Below are 14,352 nucleotides of genomic sequence, written 5' to 3'. Positions count from 1 at the left end.
CACCCGACGCGTCTGCCTTCTTAAACATTGCTGATGTTTGTGTTTAGTTTGTTGTCCTTCCCCCCCCTGCCCGCCGCACCTCTGATTAGCACGGTGGCTACATTACGGTGTGAAAGAAGTTCAACGTAGATACAGCCATTGCACATTGCTGCCAGGGATACGTCTAAATTCACTCTGCTAGGTTTTTACAAAAAGCAATGATGTAAAAATGTTCGAGGATTTTTTTTAAAGTCTGTAAACGTCACTAACTCACCTGCGCGTGTATGCATGTATGTGTTACAGGAAGTGGGGAGCGGTAGTGTAGCGGTTAGCGCGCTGCGCTATGAACCCGGCGACCCAAGTTCTATTCCCACTCACGGCCAAAACCTGTGACGATTATCTGAACCGGTCCCGGGCCTCCTCTAGATCGACTCAGCCTCAAATGAGTACCTGGTGCGGTGTGTAAACATTGCCACTAGGGAGACGAAGGCGGTCGGGCGTGGTGCTGGCCACCCACCCCCTCGTGTACCGTTACCGGCCTTCATAGGTGCTCGCTAACAGCACTTGCCCCGACAGTCTGTTAAGGCTACACGGGGGACCTTTATCTTTGTCTTTGTGTTACAGGAACTATTTTGGAAAAGCAACGGCGAGCACCTTTGGAGGTTCTGGACGACGTCGATCCCGACGTCATCCCAGAGCCAGACTACGACCCTGAGTTTGAGCCCACGAAGACCAGCGTGATTGCACTGATCGTGGTCGTGCCAGCCATGCTATGCTTAATCGTCTTCTGCATCGGTGAGCCTTTAGCTTGTTCCTCCAGATAGCAGAGCCGTTTTTAACAAGTAGAGTCCTCTGCAGATCATCGTAGGAGATGTGTATATGTTGAATTTCTTTCACACATTTCCGTAGCCAACAGTGCTAATCGGAGGGGCGGGGTAAAGGACACCAAACTAAACACAACAACGAGCAGTTTCTAAAGAAATTAGTTTTCAATCTCTTAAGATCTAGAGAGACACAGAGACACGTTTACAAACACTTTGAGAGACACGAAGGACACAGACAGCTATAGACACGGACAGTGTCAGACATGTACAAAGATACACGCGGAAAGATGCAGGCAGAGATTGACCCGGAGAAAAGCCCACACATGCACAAATAGATAACTACAGATACTTACATGCATGTGCATTTAGTGGCTCACACTAACCCGTTTACTCCCTTGTCCCCTTTTATGTTCAGTAATGTGCTTCACGCGAAATAAAAAATCAACGACTGCCCCCGACGTGGAAAAGGGATTGGACGCTGCGGAAGAGCAGAACCGACAGGAGCCCGATGTGAAGATGCCTGGGCATCCAACGAAGCCTGCCCGGGATAATCAAACCAAAAAAGCCGGCGCGCACAAAGCATCCCGCGATGGACCAAAGAAAGAAAGGCCACGCAAATGAAAGAGCGGGCAGTCCCCCGACTTACGAACGGGTTCCTTATTCCTGAGGCCTGTTCAAAAGTCAAACTGTTCGGGTTCACAAATAAAGACAGATACACACATGCGCGCACACTCACTTTCACACACACACACATATGCTGGAGTTTGCAGGGATTGTGTGGTGCCACGGCCTCGAAGCCACTCTGCAAACTCCGCGGCCACACACTGAATACACACACAGACAGCGCACACACGTAGTGTCCTGGCATGGGATTGCTTGGCACAACGGGTTTTAATCCGAAGGGTTCCTATGAGGAAAGTCCCACGGTTTCCCGGTGCCAGGGGATTGGCCGACCCTCGCAGGACAAGTCACATCGCGGTGCCCCTGAGTTGGCTTAATAGTGTATGGGCGCACAAAGATTACCGGGCCAGCCGCGATGAGTCATACACGACATCTGGGAAGCCGGGGTGGAAAAAGCGAGAAAGGCAGTGTGTATTCGCCACTCATTCGCCACTACGAGGCCGTGTTAGGCAAGGCTTTCTCGTCCTCTTCCCTCCGCCTCACACAGCGTCCGTGTGACGCCGCGAGTACGGCTACCAGGTAAATGGTAGGACGCTTGGGTGAGCAGGAGCGCAGACGGCAGTAGGCCTAGGCTTTTCTCGCAAGATACTCCCCCCGGTAGTGCCGACTGGGCAGCTTTAAGGGATTGTGGTTTGCGCCGAGAATAAAAAGTTAGCACAGACCGTCGATGGTGTGGTGTCTGCAATTTCTGTGTGGAGCGACTGCGTGTGCAAGCCGAGTCCTCGGTGGCGGTGGGGGAACATGCGGCGAGAGTGAACGCAGGGTGGTGACCGCGGGATCGTCACCATGTCTTGCGCGAGTGAGGTAATCGCTCAGGTGTGAGCGCGCTCGCAGGTAATAGCGCGCTCCGCGGCCCCTCTAATAGTGACAGCTGTGGTGTGCATGGGCGTGTATTTTAGCCCCGTGTGGCTCCGAGGCCAGCAGCGCGAGCATCGGGGGCCCCCGTCACTCGCTCAGCGGGGGCCTGGCGGGAGTTGACCGACGCGGTGGAGGAAGGAGCCCAACAGGTGGACGTCGTGCCCCACCTACCCGGGGAGGGTGGCAGGGTGGACGTCAGGGTGGACGTCGCGCCCCACTTGCCTGGCGAGGGTGGCAGGGTGGACGTCGTGCCCCACCTACCCGGGGAGGGTGGCAGGGTGGACGTCAGGGTGGACGTCGCGCCCCACCTGCCCGGCGAGGGTGGCAGGGTGGACGTCAGGGTGGACGTCGTGCCCCACCTACCCGGGGAGGGTGGCAGGGTGGACGTCGTGACCCACCTGCCCGGCGAGGGTGGCAGGGTGGACGTCAGGGTGGAGGTCAGGGTGGACGTCGGGCCCCACAATCGCTACCTGTGACCTTGCTTGCCCGCTGTCTTGCTTTATGTGTTTAGATCAGGGGTCGGGAACCTATGGCTCGCGAGCCAGATGTGGCTCTTTTGATGATTGCATATGGCTCGCAGATAAAACAAAATATTCTCACTTGTTTTAATCCATCCATCGATTTTTCACTGCGCATGTCCTGTTCAGGGCTGCAGGAGCAATTGTCCATTATTTTAATTGGATGATACTGGCCTACGTTTGCCGTTGCTGGGTAAAACAGGTAAACGCCCCCTTTTGAATCAGTCTGAGACTGCGTCTGCTCGGTCATTAGCTCAAAGCTAACCCTTCGACGAAGAAGATGGCGAAAAGAAAAAAAGACGACGAGTATCGTACATTTCAGGACGAATGGACCGAAGAATTCGCCTTTGTGGAGAGAGCGGGTTCTGCGGTGTGTCTAATTTGCAATGACAAAATTACATCGTTGAAACGGTCGAATGTAAAGCGGCACTTCGACACGCGCCACGCTACCTTTGCATCAAAATACCCTGCGGGAGACAGCAGAAAGAAAGCGTGCCAAGAGCTTCTGAGCAGGGTGCAAGCTAGCCAGCAGCAACTCCGCGTATGGACCCGGCAAGGTGACTATAATTCGGCTAGCTTTGCTGGTTCTTTAGCAATAGTGAGGAACGGAAAACCATTCACAGATGGCGAGTATGCTAAAACGTTCATGCTGGATGTAGCCAATGAACTTTTTGATGATCTTCCGAACAAAGACAAGATAATCAAACGGATACAAGACATGCCTCTGTCGGCAAGAACTGTTCATGATCGTACCATCGTGATGGCAAACAAAGTGGAGGAAACGCAAGTGAAGGACATAAATGCAGCGCCGTTCTTTTCTCTGGCTTTGGATGAGTCAACAGACGTGAGCCATTTGTCGCAGTTCAGCGTGATTGCAAGATATGCTGTTGGTGACACACTGCGCGAAGAAAGTCTTGCTGTTCTGCCATTAAAAGGGTCCACAAGAGGTGAGGATTTATTCAAGTCTTTCATGGAGTTTGCTCAAGAAAAAAGTCTACCTATGGATAAACTTCTCTCAGTGTGTACTGATGGTGCTCCGTGTATGGTGGGGAAAAACAAAGGATTTGTGGCGCTTCTCCGTGAACATGAAAATAGACCCATCCTAAGTTTCCATTGCATTATACACCAGGAGGCACTTTGTGCTCAGATGTGTGACAGGCAGTTTGGCGAAGTGATGTCGCTGGTCATTCGTGTGATCAACTTTATTGTTGCCCGAGCCTTAAATGATCGCCAGTTTAAAACACTGCTGGATGAAGTTGTAAATAACTATCCTGGTCTGCTTTTGCACAGCAATGTGCGTTGGTTGTCAAGAGGGAAGGTGCTTAGCCGTTTTGCGGCTTGCCTGAACGAAATCCGGACTTTCCTTGAAATGAAAGGCGTCGGGCATCCTGAGCTAGCCGACACCGAGTGGCTCCTCAAGTTTTACTATCTCGTAGATCTGACTGAACATCTGAACCAGCTCAACGTGAAAATGCAAGGCATTGGAAATACAGTGTTATCCCTTCAACAAGCAGTATTTGCTTTTGAAAACAAGCTGGAGCTTTTCATCACGGATCTTGAAACAGGTCGTTTACTACATTTTGAAAAACTGAGCCAATTTAAAGATGCATGCACAGCAAGTGAGCCCATTCAAAACCTTGATCTCCACCAGCTAGCTGGCTGCACATCCAGTCTCCTACAGTCCTTCAAAGCACGCTTTGGAGAATTTCGTGAGCACACTCGTCTTTTTAAGTTCATCACCCATCCAAACGAGTGTTCACTGAACACAGCCGACCTGAATTACATCCCTGGTGTCTCCGTCAGAGATTTTGAAGCAGAAGTGACTGACCTGAAGGCCTCAGACATGTGGGTGAATAAGTTCAAGTCACTGAATGAAGATTTGGAAAGAATCACACGACAGAAAGCGGAGTTGGCGAGCAAGCACATGTGGACAGAAATGAAAAAACTCCAACCCGAAGACCAGCTGATTCTCAAAACTTGGAACGCGCTTCCTGTCACATACCACACACTGCAGCGTGTGAGTATTGCTGTATTGATCATGTTTGGATCTACGTACGCATGTGAGCAGTCATTCTCACATCTTAAAAACATCAAGTCCAACCTACGATCACGTTTAACGGATGAAAGCCTCAACGCTTGCATGAAGCTTAACCTCACCAAGTACCAACCCGACTACAAAGACATCAGCAAATCCATGCAGCACCAGAAGTCGCATTAATGGTGAGTGTTATAACAACATTATTTAAAAGAATAAATTCAGAGGCTTATTATACTGACATTTAGTTGAATTCACTTTTAAAATATATTATATGGCTCTCACTGAAATAAATTTCCAAATTTTTTGCTTTCATGGCTCTCTTAGCCAAAAAGGTTCCCGACCCCTGGTTTAGATGGTAGGGTGCCATTTTTGTTCACGTAGTGAAGCACTCTGTATAGGCATCTGATAGTAAATTATTGGCATTGTTTATTTTTGTGATTCTGCTATGTTAACTCATAAGATTTTTACATTGCTCTTTTTGACATTTTTTCCCCCAGTCTTAGTTTGAATTTGACATTGAATTTGTGATGTGACTACTAGCTAATTAAGTGCTAAATTACTGCACGGGACGGTTATCCACTTATGTACTGGTTCCGTTCCTCAGACCCGTTCGCATCCGGAACTGTTCGTAAGTTGTAACGCAATCATGTACCTACAATATTTAAATGTACATATAGGACAGTTTTACAAAATATGTTAAAGTTCACCAAAAGGTAAGCATTGTGAAACTCAATACTTTAATAATACTGAAAAGTAAATGAAACATTAAGTCCCTGACGTTGACTTGCTTGTCGGAAGGGGGACCACCTCCCAATTGCACACAAACACAGACACGCACACAGACACAGACACGCACACAGACACGCACACAACGACGATCCCACGTATTTAAATTTCGATTTAAAGCTTTCGTGACTGCAAGGATTCATCTTCTTTGGTTCTTTCGGTAAAGTCACGTAGAATGAGCTCTGTAGTCCCGACAGGTTTGCTCCTTTCACCTGAAGGCCACTTGTGTTGTGGCCGAAACGTCGTGAGAATTTTATTGTTTTATTTTATTATTTTATTCTCATTCTACGTGACTTTACCGAAAGAACCAAAGAAGATGATCCCACGTATCCCCAAAACAGGCTGTTGTGGCAAGTGCTGCTAGCAAGCACCGCCGATGAAGGCCGGCACGGCACACGAAGGGAGTGGGTGGTCAGCACCACGCCCGGCCGCCTTTGTCTCCCCCTAGTGGCGGTGTTTACACAGCCCCCCAGGTACAGGAACACCTTGCACTTTCGTCTGGTGAGGGACCAGAACAAGGACGAATGTAAAAACAGAGAGCCTTTATATTTAGCTTGCACATTTAATTTTGGCTGGCGAGAAACACACATACAAATAACGACAGTAAATATATAACACGTACGTGCGAAACCTAACTAAACAGAAATAAAAGAAACAAAAATAAACGTAAGAATAAGTTAACAAAACTTAAATAAATAAACACTATCACCACGCTTGGGGCCCATTATAAATATGTTGTGTGGTGAATGACGACTCGGAGGCAAGTTTCCAGGTAAGGGCTTCCGCCGGTTTATTAACACAAGAGAGAAATTACTGCACCAGAGGTAAGTGCCCCTTACACTGGGTCCTTCATGGGGACCCCGGGCTCTATCTGCTGCTAGCCCGGCTATCTCTGGCAATTTAGATTAAAGTGATCAGTGTAACTCTGTACTACAACAAACAAATATGGCGCAACCAAAACGTATTCGAAATCGCCAAAATAAAGTTATAAAAAATAGTGTAGCAGTTATCTTAGGGGCCGTCCATAAATGACGTCACGCGATTTTGGGTGATTTTTGACCCCCCCCCTAGCACCACGGTGTTAACAAAAGTCAGACCCCCCCCTCAAATATGACGTCACAAAGCTCTGCCCCCCCCCCCCAACCAACTAAAACATGCTTCAAATCGCATTAAACTATTGTCATTGTAGTGCGTATTTAATGTGGCGCTGCACTCTGATGTTGTAGGAGAAAACATTAAAAAGTATATGTAATAAAGTAGAACGTGTTGTCTATATGTATTTAAAGTTGCGCATTTTGATGTGACGTCACATTTCTCACCCCCCCCCCTCGTCCCAATCGTCACAAATGTCTGACCCCCCCCCCCCCCAGGTGCGTGACGTCATTTGTGGATGGCCCCATACCAGGCGAGGTAGTTAACATCTCCTAGCCACCCCAGCGCCCACACACCACGGATCTTCCTACGTAAAATAGTCGGGCGATAGGCTAAACGGGACCATCCGTGTAACAATTTAAATAGAAACTTAAACTATAACGAAGGAGATGGGAAAGACTGCACGTACCCCCCGACGTCACGCCTGCTGTTAACTGTCGGCAAATGACGTCATGTTATGCTGCAACGATGACGTCATCGCGCAGATGTTCCCTATCAAGTGGGGCCGGCGCGGGGCGAGTGATACGCGGGCGACTCACCCCTCACCCTCACCTCGCGAGCGACTCACCCCTCACTCACCTCGCGGGCGACTCACCCCTCACTCACCTCGCGGGCGACTCACCCCTCACTCACCTCGCGAGCGACTCACCCCTCACTCACCTCGCGAGCGACTCACCCCTCACTCACCTCGCGAGCGACTCACCCCTCACTCACCTCGCGGGCGACTCACCCCTCACTCACCTCGCGAGCGACTCACCCCTCACTCACCTCGCGGGCGACTCACCCCTCACCCTCATCTCGCGGGTGACTCGGTGAGTAAACCCACAACATTTGCAATTTCAGTACGACGTTTCGCCAGTAATTACCACCAGCCTGATCAGGCGACAGCCAGATACGTGGAGAAATCCTCCTGTTTCGTTCTTAAATATGTGGATAATATTGGTCACGAAAGCCTTCGTGTTAAACGTAACTATAGTGCTATCATGGCACGGATAATTTGGTTGTGTTCCTCATTAGCAAAGGTTCAAACGTGGCAAAGGTCAGAAAGCCCAGAACACAGAGTGCAGGTTTGTGTCTTCAAGTATAAAGCCTGTCACGCTTCTTCCTTGAAGCAACTCGTATCAGTTTAAAGTTGTGCAAAGTCAAATGGGCCCTCAGAATTTGTCGTGACAGCAGTGAGTACCGAAGGAAATGGGTTGGACTGTTCGCATGCTTTGGTGTGTGCAGTTTGTGACTATCAAACGCTGTGCTTGAGAACACGGGTTTTTTGGTCTCCAGCTGGGAACTGTGATTTTAATTCTGGACCTCACTATCGCTCGCTTATCTCTCATACACAGGGCATTGCTTTAGACCCGAAGCCACCTCTCACCCTCCTTTGTGCCGTTTCAAGGAGCCGTGTCACCAGTTTCAAGTGTTATTTTCTTTCACCAGGTTTAGAACTCAAACAAGATACCAGGATGAATCTTAACTTACAAAAGCGACCTATTTGTTTTGGTAATATCCCGCCTCTTCAGTTGAAGTCTACCGTTGCCGTGCGTGCGAGTTTAATTTGGTTTTATTTTTGTCTTCGCAGACCGTGTCGTTTGCCTTCCTTTGGGGGTGGAGGCGACGCAGAGGAACAATATTTTCTTCTGCAGCCCCTGGCCCTCAAGTGACTGGCGCATGAGACTCCTGGCTGTGGTGATGTCACGGGTGAGGTGCTGTGGCCGCCCAATAGGTATTGAGCATGCAGCCAAAGCGGTGGAGCCAGCAGAAAAGGTGACATCATTTAAAATATAACATTTGGTGTTGTTTCATTGTCTGAAAAAAAAATTCTTAATCTCTCTGCAACCGGCACCAAGTCATGAGACATTTCCTTTTGGGTACTCTGTTAGAAAAACTTGGGGTCCCCTCATCTCCCGCATCTCACTGAAGAAGCCCAGTCATCATACGGCTGTGTGCGTAATGTCATAGGTAAAATGCAATACAGTGAAAACCTTGGATTGCGAGTAAATTGGTCTGCGAGCGTTTTGCAAGACGAGCAAAAATTTTAAATAAATATTAATTTGATAAACGAGCGAGGTCTTGCAATACGAGTAGTGCACGTGTACGCTTTGTACTGCCGAGCGTCACGTGATCACAACTGATGTACGAGTGCTTTGATATACGAGTGCTTTGGATTACAAACACGTTTCCGGAACGAATTATGCTCACAATCCAAGGTTTTACTGTATTTTAAAATAATTTGAAGAAAAAAAACCCCATAAACCTTTTACAAACAGTCAATGCCGTTGCTACCACCACATCTCACAAACCCACTGTCACGGTCAATGCTGTTGATTCTGTATCTCACCATTCTTCATTCTGCCAGATCCTGCAGCACAGTCAATGCCTGACCCTCCAAGTCTTATTTACAATATTATGCCACCAACTGGGCGTGGGTCTCCCCCTTCATCGCTCACCTCTGGGTGACAACTTCAGTGTTTGTTACAGTAACCTGCCTTCCTCCTCGATCCAGCTCAAGCTGCTCAACGTCACTCGGAGTATTACTTGGTGCACCCTGACCAAAGAGTAGAGAGACTTGTGATCATTTCGTAACATTTTCTGGCCATGCTGCAGGATGTCTTCGGCAATTGCTGAATGCTGTCACTCAGCTGCATTATATCTGAGTCTGTTTAATAAAAAATGAAAATATTCATTTATAATGGAGAAATCCGATGAGCTATGAAGCTTTTTTTTTACAGATGTCCAGTAGGGGCGGGTAAAGACGTTACATCAACAAACAGTTCAAAGACACGTGATAGTATCTTCTTTGGTTCTTTCAGTAAAGTCACGTAGAATGAGAATAAAATAATAAATTTATAAAATAAAATAACACAATAATATTCTCACGACGTTTCGGCCACAACACAAGCGGCCTTCATCAGGTGAAGGGACGAGACTGTCTGATGAAGGCCGCTTGTGTTGTGGCCGAAACGTCGTGAGAATATTATTGTGTTATTTTATTTTATCAATTTATTATTTTATTCTCATTCTACGTGACTTTACCGAAAGAACCAAAGAAGTTGAATCCTTGCAGTCACGAAAGCTTTAAATCGAAATTTACACGTGATAGTAGTTCATAGTACAAAAAAGGTAAATAAATAACCCAAACACAAACAAATAAAACTAAACCATCCCCATCCTACCAGGCAAAGCCCACTGAGGTATTCACTTCTTTTTCATATATCTGTGACAGGATTTGTTGACACTGTTTTTGATTTGTGCATAAGCACTGTTTATTGTTTGCCCTGTTTGCAGAAAGTTCTGTTGCGGCCACTGCCGAGGGTCTTCAGCTGTGGTTGTCCTTGTAAAGTGAGCTGCTCTGCTCAGTCGGCCTTCACAGCTAAAAATAATGAGGCCCCAGTCGGATTTCAGTCGGAAAAAAATTGCACAATGAATGGGGCGTGAGCCTGGCGCTTGTGCAGAATTTTTTTTTCCCAGATGTTGCGACGAGATGAAACGTACCGCCATCAAAGGTGGTGGCACCCTTGTGCAACTGCACATTAGAAGAGCAGCAACACTGCTACTAGTTTTTGTTCGTTATTTTTTTGGGGGAGGAAAAACAAGTTAGGTTTGAATTTTTGCGACGTTTACAATTGGGTGGAAACGGCTACATCGAAACAACAATGCATTGCCCTGATATGGGAATGTGGCTGATGAGACATGACATACACACAGCCTGTTTGATGTATGGCATCTCGTTATTATTTTTGGCATTCAATGTGAGGATATGGTTTTCGGAAATTCATATTTCAACTGTCCACATTGCTGCTGATGTGTGCTTGATTCCTCCTTGCCGGTCACTCACAATCAACCACTCGTCGCGAGCAGCATTCATTGGAGGGGAAGCATAAATGGCCTTACCACTTTTGTCGTCATGACAAACATGCTTATGACCTTGTAAAATGCATTGTGAATCTCCGCAGGCTCTCACCCGAATTCTTTCAAATTGCATTCGAACGAAAGTTGCATGCGTGCGTGTGCGCGCGTGTGTGTGGAGTGTGCAGGTGACGGAAGTGATATCCAAAGATAAAAACATTGCGGCTGCAATGGAAGGCAACAATCTCACAGTGGAGGAGAAGAAAATTCTGAGAAACCACACAGAGGCCTGTCTGGTGCGTCTCCGTTGTGCTCGCGTGTGATTCTGTTTACGTGCAGGAACAGAGTGGAATCACTGTCAGTTTGACAGCTACAGGCTTAGTGCGGCCTGGAAGTGTATTATTAAATAAAGAAAAATATTCATATAATACAGTCACAATTCTTTATAAGGGAAACAAATACCAATGAATAACAATTGAATGATTACCAATCGATTATATAATTACAATACCCCTCTCCGCCTCAAATCACTGCCCCTGAATGAATTAAATGATGACGTCACCCTGCTGCTGCTCTATTTAAGACCGGGAGCAAGTGGAAGGCCTCACCATTCTGGCAAATTGCCCGATGATGCTGGATGTAATTACCAGCGAAACGTCGTACTCAAATTTTCAATGATGTGCATTCACTCTTCAACACACCGGTGGGCTAAAGTAGTGAATTATTTGTCCTTTGTAAACGTGACACTTTTTTACTGATTGGCCGTGTCGGGTGGTGGAGGGTTACGACACATTTATAAATAACGCGATCTAGCCCAAAAACCTTTATTATGGAATCCCTGTGTATGTGTCTCATCCTATGTGCGCGCGTCTCCTCCGCATGGGGAATGGTAGTGTAGTAGTTTGCGTGCTGCACTACAAATCCGGCGACCCGAGTTCGATCCGCGCTCAAGGCCAACACCAGTGATGATTATCTGAATTAGTCCTGGGCCTCCCCTCGGTCGACTCAGCCTCAAATAAGGACCTGATGGGCTGTGTGTAAACACCGCCACTGGGGGAGACAAAGGTGGCCGGGCGTGGTGCTGACCACCCACGCCCTCGTGTACCGTTCCGGGCCTTCATAGGTGCTCGCCAACAGCACTTGCCCCAACAGTGTGTTCAGGCTATACGGGGCATCTTTGTCTTTGGCATAGGTATGTAGGCACTGCTGCACTACAATATCCTAATGTCTTGTTACATATTCTCCTTACACACATTACCACTTCTGATCATTTGGCGTCTGGACCTGGCTTGGGCCTCTACTAAGTCCCAGTTGGTTAAGCACAATGCATCGCGTCAACTCGTACGACCAAACCACCGAGGAATTCGCCCCAATATTGTGACGCGCTAAGCCGGGCTGGGCATGGATATTGCTGGATGGGTGACCACCGTGCATACAATAGGTGCTACAGGCTGCTGAGGACTGCATATTTTTAAAAAAGTTACTTCTTTACCTTTCCTATATGCTCCTTTTCACTCTCATCGTGTTTTCGTATTATTTTTTGTAACGTTCTGACCCACCCCGACTGGACATCTGTGAAAAATAGCTTCCATAGCTCATCAGATTCCTCCAGTATGAATACATCCATTGATTCCGACATTTTTGGCAAAGGGCAGTGCAACAAAGTTCATTGTACCGTGCTACACTCCACTGCCTGCGCTCCCCAACGTCACCGACCCGCACTGTGCAGCGTGGTGAAGCACGGTGAAACAACTCCACTGAACCACACAGGGGTGGACACGGGCCCTCGTCCAGCAGTGTGTTGACAAAAGGACTGTACGTGTACAACGTGTCACTGTCGGTAGTGGAGTGGAGAAGCAAAGCCGACGCACTTCCTCAATAGTGTTGCTAAGCTGCCCCCCCCACCCCACCTCGTTGTCAAGTGTCTGAGAATCCTTCTCGTGCGCAGGCAGTGGGATGATGCCACAGTCTGTGAGAATGGGCCGCCTGGTTTATTCACATCCGGCCAGAACGCTGCAGTCGGGTGGCTTTTAACGCTGGCCTGGAGCAGGTGCTTGGCTTTGCTAATTCAGCACGAAACACGTGAGAGGTGATGACACGGTCGGTGTCGCCCGTTTGTCAGGAGTGGTGCTACAGTTCCATGGTCATGAGGCCCTAGATCAGTGTTGACTCATTTGCAGAGTCAGGGGATGCACTTTCGCCGACAAGTATGAGGGCCGCCGCACTGCCTGCAAGGGGGGTGTTTTCACATTTGTGTACCTAGGGGTTGTTCGGGGGCGCCTGTGGCACCCCTCACAACCATTTACGGCCTTCGGCCAGGAATGTCACGAAAAAAATTGCACACGAACGACAGATTTGCGCAAGCACCCGATGCTCCGTTTTGAAGCTTTAAAATGAAACATCTTTGAATTGTATTATGTTTTGAATTAGATAATTTTATTTCTTCATTAAAAGCTTATATCATTTTACATCTGGAATAACTAAATTGAAAACGGCATTTCGTGTGAATTTCCTCTCGTCGTTAAGTAGATGGCCTTGCTGGGGGTTTGGTTCGATGCGGACTTTCACCCGCCCCTCTATAGCCCCGCCAAGCGTTGGTTGGCTGCTTGGTCCCGGTCACGTGAGGAACTTAAACCAATCCGTGCCGCGTTAGTCACAATGACAATCACAGACCTGGGTGTTTATATATTAGGATTGTCGGGTGGCCGCATGTCATGGGCTGCACTCCAGGGCTGCCAATGGCCCGCAGTGGACTCGCAATGAAAAACACTGCCCTAGATGTTCGATGATCCTGCGCATATCACCCTAAGAGCCTCCCCCCCCCCCCCCCGTCCATTACCCTGTGACGGGGTAGCGCGTTCGCCGCTTGTTGCAGATGTTCACGGTCTGATTCCAATCGGCCGCCCTGGTTATTACTGCCGGTATTTAACCACCAAAAATACCTGGCGTCTGCTTCACAGTGGGTATTAAAAGACCCTGTGACAGGATTTTCAAGAGCAGGTCAAGCGTTATGCCGCCGTCACGGTCCAAATTTGCCAAGTTCTAAAAATGGCACCACAAATCACTCAATTGGAATTATACTTAGCATGAACCTTCTAAAAAAGAGAGACTCCTTGAGGCTTACCTTGGGTAAACAAGCATAATAATATCACAATGATACAGCCACCCCTGTTGTGTTGGTGAAAACACAGCCCTGCACACCGACTTGTGACCCAGCAGTTGCAGGCATAATAGGGTCCTACACGTTTCCTTGGAACTCTTAAGGAAGCGTTCCTCTACACTTTATTCCTAGACGAACAGAAATTGAATGCTGCCACTGTGGTGTAATAGCAGCACGCTGCACTTGCAATCCAGATGTCGTGAGTTCGAACTCCTGGTAGCGGCATTTGAAACCATTGTGCAAGTTTTTTTGTGTTAAATGCTCTGCGTCTGTCCACCCAGCAGTGTGAATGGGTAGACGATAGTTTGTCGATCAACACGTCTGATATGGCGGGGGTATAGTGTGGGCACTTCCACTTCTTCTAAGATGTCTGACCAGCGTGGAAGAGTATGCCAAACACCCTGTGAAGGGGTTCTCTCGAGCTATCGATGAGCACAGCTGGCTACGTACGGTGCGAAAGAAGTTCGACATACGTAGTGGAAGTCCTGGCAGCATTGGTGTGATAGTGCAATTGCA

General features: G+C 48.0%; 1 long non-coding RNA gene across 1 annotated transcript; it reads left to right on the top strand.

Annotated features, from left to right (window-relative positions):
• Nucleotides 1-7,143: 7,143 nt before the first annotated feature.
• Nucleotides 7,144-13,144, top strand: LOC142928872 (uncharacterized). The gene is made up of 3 exons (XR_012945183.1): nt 7,144-7,648; nt 8,410-8,594; nt 10,865-13,144. It is a non-coding gene; the product is annotated as an uncharacterized LOC142928872 (long non-coding RNA).
• Nucleotides 13,145-14,352: the final 1,208 nt, after the last annotated feature.

Source organism: Petromyzon marinus, chromosome 24, assembly GCF_048934315.1.
Source record: "Petromyzon marinus isolate PM22_M1 ecotype Great Lakes invasive population chromosome 24, UKy_Petmar_22M1.pri1.0, whole genome shotgun sequence".
Taxonomy (NCBI): domain Eukaryota; kingdom Metazoa; phylum Chordata; class Hyperoartia; order Petromyzontiformes; family Petromyzontidae; genus Petromyzon; species Petromyzon marinus.
Note: the sequence above shows the minus strand (reverse complement) of the source record. Positions and strands in the feature narration are given on the sequence as shown.